Source organism: Cupressus sempervirens, chromosome 10 (assembly GCF_028749045.1).
Source record: "Cupressus sempervirens isolate cs-2001-9-10 chromosome 10, ASM2874904v1, whole genome shotgun sequence".
Classification (NCBI taxonomy): Eukaryota; Viridiplantae; Streptophyta; class Pinopsida; order Cupressales; family Cupressaceae; genus Cupressus; species Cupressus sempervirens.
This window is the reverse complement of record NC_143127.1, coordinates 433,437,451-433,443,450: the sequence shown is the minus strand read 5'-3', so window position 1 is coordinate 433,443,450 and position 6,000 is coordinate 433,437,451.

The following is a 6,000-nucleotide window of genomic DNA, read 5'->3' as shown; positions in this document are numbered from 1 at the left end:
GAGCGGGAGTTCCTAAGTGTGCGGACAGATCGCCGAACATGAGGCAGTTTGCACCAGGACCTTGAGTTGGGTGAAGTTTGTGAAGAAGTTTTTGATTGTGTAGACAGAGTGCCGATTGTGAGGCAGTTTGCACGAGGTTCTTGTTTTGGATGAGATTTGTCTTCTAAAAACTTGATTATGGAGAAGAGAAAGAAGAAGATGACTTTTGTGATTGGATGGATTCTGAGGATTCCTCAACTTGAGAAATTTAGAGCAAGAAATCAACAATCATTGCTAGTTGATTTGCAGAAGCAAGTGAATGAATTAGAAGCTGAGTTGTGGAAACGAAGAGCATTTCACCAGAAAAGAGATGTTGATAATTCCTTGGATGTGGAAAAGGAAGATGATCTAGCTGAAGAGCAAGCAGATGAAGACAAAATTATTTGCAAACCAGAACTTGAAGAAGATGAAAGAGAAGAGGAAGAGCATGAAGATAACCAAATTTGTATGCCAAAAGTAGATGAAGGTGATTGGAAGACTAAAACAGTGGAGAAAGAGTATAGTGCCTTAGTTGGAGATCAAGCAAGTGGAGTAGTTACATGCATTGTTGACGACATAAAAGAGGCAAGTGAAGATGAAGATGTCAAATAGGTAAATTGTTATGAATCATGGGATGTTGTCTTTGATATGAGTTTAAAAGATATTAATGATGGTTTGCATGAGGATCTTGTTCGTGATGTATGGTATGCAAAGGAATATTGGTATGGTGTTGCTAGATTTATTATAGGTGTGATTAATTCAACAAGATTGGATGAGGATGAGATTTATACTTGGATAGAGTTCATTGCAAAGAAGAAATTTCAGCATCGGATACTTGTTCTAGCTATGTGTTGGAGGAAGAGGAAAAAAATCTGTCAGCAGTGGCTACTTCATTTTGTGAATCCATATTCACAAAATTTTTTCTACCATGGGAGTCGGATGCAGGAGCATCATGCATCAACAAAAAAAAATGTGGAAGATTTGCATGTTGGTTTTCTTGTCCTTATTGAGGTGGAAGCTTGTGGTGAAGATGAAGATGGTTCTATATCTCTCTTTTGACATCAAAGTGTGGGACACACTTTTCTATCTACCAAGGGAGTCTGATGTAGGAGCATCTTGCATGGGAAAATTAAATTATTAGAAAAAAAAAAGGAAAGAGATAAAAAAAAAAAAAAAGGGGAAAAAAAAAAAAAGTGGAGGAGAGAGAAAGTGACGAAAATGGAAGGAAAATAATAATAAAAAAGAAAAAATAGGAAAAAGGGAGAAAAGAGGAATTTCTATTTTCAAGGTGCATTGGTGGCATAAATAGAAAATAATAAAAATAGTTGTCATTCCATTAATCAAGGTGTGTAGGTGGCATCTTAGAATTTTGTGGAAAGATCCTTAAATCATGTATTTAATATTTGTTGGGTGCTTAGTTGTATTTGGGTGGGAATTTAATATTTATTTAAAGGTAGTTGTATTTACCTTTTATTCCACATTGGTTGTGTTTGTAATGTCTTGGGTTAGAAGTGCCTATTTAAGAAAGGCTTATTATCATTTGTAATCAAGTTTGAGAAATAGAAGCTCTTCTAAAGGAAGTTCAAGAAATAGAAGTTCTTGAATTGTAAGCTCTTCAAATGTAATCTCTTCTTATAAATTTTCAAGTATTAATGGATGCTTTATGAAGCATTTTGTCATCTCTTTCTATCTCCATATTTTTGCATTTTGGTTGTGAGTTGGTATGGGTGGTGGTGGCCCGTCATCAGTGGTATCAGAGAATACCTTTGTTAGTGGTAGTAGAGCATACCTTTGTTAGTGGTAGTAGAGCGTATCTACATCAGTGGTATCAGAGCATACCTTTGTTAGTGGTAGCAGAGCATACCTACGTCACATTTAATGGTTGTAAAGAGAATAGTGAGATACTTGGAAGCAACAGAAGAGATTGGTGTTATATAATACAAGAAGAATGAAAGGTTTGACTTGAGAGCCTACACTGATGTTGACTGGGCTGGAAATAAAGATGGAAAAAAAAGCACTAGTGGAGGAACATTTTTCTTAGGAAAGAGACTAGTGACATGGACTAGTAAGAAACAAAGTTGTACTTCACAATCTATTGTTGAAGCTGAATATGTCGTTGTTGTTGGAAATTGCACAAATATTGTATGGATCAAGTAGTCATTCAAAGGAATGAAGGAAGAAATCATAGAACTAGTGATACTTTATTGTGATAATACAAATGCTATCAATTTTTAAAATAATCCAATAATGCACACAAAGACAAAGCACATTTTAATCAAGTATCATTACATGAGAGATTTATTTCAAGACAAAGAGGTGAAGATGGAATATATTAACACAAAAGAGAAAATTGTTCATATCTTCACAAAACTATTACCTAAGGACATTCATGAATATCTAAGAGGTGAAGTAGGGTTGATGACCCTATCAAAGGCTATCTAAGTAACAAGAGGACTGCCCTACATCAAAAAAACTAATATTCATATGTTACACATTGATATAGAGGATCTTACTTTAGAACCTACCTAAAATAATCAAAGTGTTACAACTTCAAAATAGTCACAAGCAAGGTGATAGAGGGAGAAAATGAGGAAACTATAAAAGCCTATATCTACATATTAAGATGAAAAGATAATATTTCTTTGGAATTTTTGTCAAAGAGGGAGATATTCTACTGATCAAGAGCCAGTAAACATAGGGTGATATTCTACTAATCAGAAAGGAGAAAAGAACATTATGGGAGAAAATGTTAATCTAATCATCATCAGAAAGAGATCAATCTTAGAGGGAGTTAATTGTTGATTTTTTTATCACAAGAGGGACCATGGAGAATTCCTAATCCACTTAGTAAGAAGGAGTTTGAAGAAGAAGTTTTGTAACCTAATCAGAAGATGGAAGTTGTTGATAGAGGGAGAAATTTAGAAGTTTCTGATAGAGGGAGAAATTTTAATACAAGTTTTCTTTTTGGTATTGTCTTACCATTTTAACCTAGCCAATTTACTTGAACAAGATGTTCATCATTCAATTGACTTAGCTTATTAGTATGGTTTTCCATCAATGTAAAAGAGGGAGATTGTTGAGATCTGATTAAAAAGATCATTGCTAGGAGAGATTACTAAAATAGGGAGATTATTGAAGAAGACTATGTGTTTCAATCATTTATTTGTCATTAACATGAAACTTTCTATTTGTTGGTAAGACAATTAATTATAAGATTCTTAAGTAATATCACTTAGTTAATTGAGGAAGAGGTTTTGATCAATAAGGTGTAACAATAGCACCTGGAGGAAAGGTTGAGTTAAGATTATGTAATGAAGTACAAGGATTAGATAAGATAATGATGACATGATGTATTGATAATGTACTTAAGGTTACAAAGGTTGGTTACACTTAGAAACTTTATAAGAACAAGTTACATAAAATTTTCCTAGCGAGCTTGACTAAGTAGATAGTGGGTGTGTAGTAAAGTTAGTACAAGCCAAGTAAAAAGTTAGTTGGAGCTGAGTAAAAGAAAATTCTAGTGTATGTTGAGAAAAGTAGTAGATTTTGAGTAAATTTTAATGTATGTCAAGTGCCAATAAACTTTAGTTGATGCTAAGTGATTACATAGTTTATGTTGAGCAACATAGTATGTGCCAAGCATCAGAATGTTGATAACGCCAAGCTATTACATTATTTAAAAGATCAAAGATCTGCTGAATCTGAGACAAAAAGTTTGTTTTCTTGAATTTTGTGAACCAGGTGGAAGATAAGGTTGATGAGCTAGTGGTACAAAATTTGAGGCAAATCATTTTTTAGACAAATTCAAATGGATTCTAGAAGAAGTTTCTAGAAGAAAGATGGAATCTGGGATAGATACATTGTAGCCTACCTAATTTGTCTATACCCTAAAATGAATGATGGAAAATAAAGGGATAAAGTATCTTAATTTCCTATTTATAGGAATGTCTGTTCATGAAGTAAAGTAGAGAGGAGACAATTGGATGTGAAAATCAAAAGGAAGACAAGAAATCAAGGACTCTACTTCATCAAGTGACCTAAAAGGTTACTACATTGGTGTGCTAAGCAAGAAGGCTTAAGAAGATGTATGCTTGAAGGGTGAACAAGCTATCAGAACTATAATGTATGAAGGCCAAGTAGAAATTAGGACTGAATAGAGATCTATAATTTTCAAGAAAATTTGTAAGTTGTATCAAATCAAATCTCTACTATTATTCTCTAACAATTATATTAGTCAAGGGTAAATTCTTTCGATTAAGGTTGATCTAACAGTCATTTGTAAATCCTTTAACTAGGTGGCATTCCAAGTGTATGGCCTAAAATCCTCTAACAAGGCTCACTTCTAATAGGGTGATTGAAATCCTTTAACTAGATCACACCTAACAGTGTGTATTGTAGCCTTTAATAAGATTGGCCTTTCACAGGGCATCACTTGAGAAGAGTGAAAAGACTAGCATGTCAATAGTGGTTTTTCTCAAATGGGGTTTCCACGTAAATCATTGTGTCAAGTGTCTTGATGAATCTATTATGTTTCATGCTTTATATTTCTATGACTTGATTTGAAACTAAGCTACAAGTTTTAGTAACTACAATATCCTATGGATGCATACATGAGTATGAATGTTTTATGATTTCACTAAGCTAAGAGAATAGTTTTATTATTACATCTAGACTTGATTAACTTTTTCACCCCCCTCCTTCTAAGTTATTGGAAAGAATTCTAACAATGTTAATTAGGGAAACTCTTGATTAGAGGGAAAACCCCAGTGGGAATGATGCCCACAAGATGATGTCCTAATATAAATATTCCTTGTTAGATGATGTACCCTACTAGGAGTTCATTAGAACATTTAGTACATATGATTCCATGTTAGGAGACTTTGAATCCTTGTTAGAAGATTCCAACCATATTAGGAGTTGTAGAAGATAGAGGGACACACTATCCAAATAGCTTTTGGGTCAAGACCAATGAACTCACTATCAAACAGATCTCTCAACTATTTCTTGAAGAATAATTGTATGTAATGTACTTTGAATTCTTTCCTCTGTCTTGTCAATTCGACTAATCACTGTTACATCTTGTAGACTAGGTCACAAACCTCGGATTCAAGTATCAAACTTTGGATCACACAATAATACCTTAGCAATGAAGTTTCCTTCCCCTTTGCTCTACTTTGCTTAACTTTGAATTCATCTCTTTGTGTTGCTTATAATAATTTACATTCATAAATACATGATAAAGGAAAATGTCTTTCCTTTATACCAAACCCATAAAATAATTTCCTGGGTTGGATGTTACACCTTCTTAATTACTTATTATAGGACCACATTAAGAGCATGTTACACTTAGAGATAACATTAATCTTCTGCCTTGCAACTAAAATAACTTTCTATACACATAATATTATGACAAGTGAGCTTAGCCACATAATCATCAATATTTCTTCTTCACATCTTTAACTTTGGCTTCTTAGAATAACAAATCTACTAAGAGATATAACAAGTTTACCATAATATGCCTCTATAAACTCTATCTCAAAACACTCTTCATCAAAACTTGCATAACTTCTACTAGACTTAATATCTTATTCTTTTGTGGTTAGATGTGTGTACTAGGCACATAATATAATCTCCTTTTAATCTCGTTTATAAAACTACTCAATGATCTATCCATACCAAGTTGATCTTTACCATTTTTTTTATGTCAAATGCTATAGAAAAATGCTATGTTGACATCAATGACAAACATAGTCATGATTGTAACATATCAGCATGACAAATATCTAGTCATGTTTCTACAATAGTCCCCCATAGGAATATCATTAGTATTCATGCTTCCAATAATCTCCCCCTCTGGCATAGATGGCAACATAGATGAAAAACATCTAGTTCCAAGAATACCAACTGCAAAGGACTATTAACCTTACTTTTCAAATCCTCTTCATCAATCATTCTCCCCGATTGATATACCTCAATGTGCTT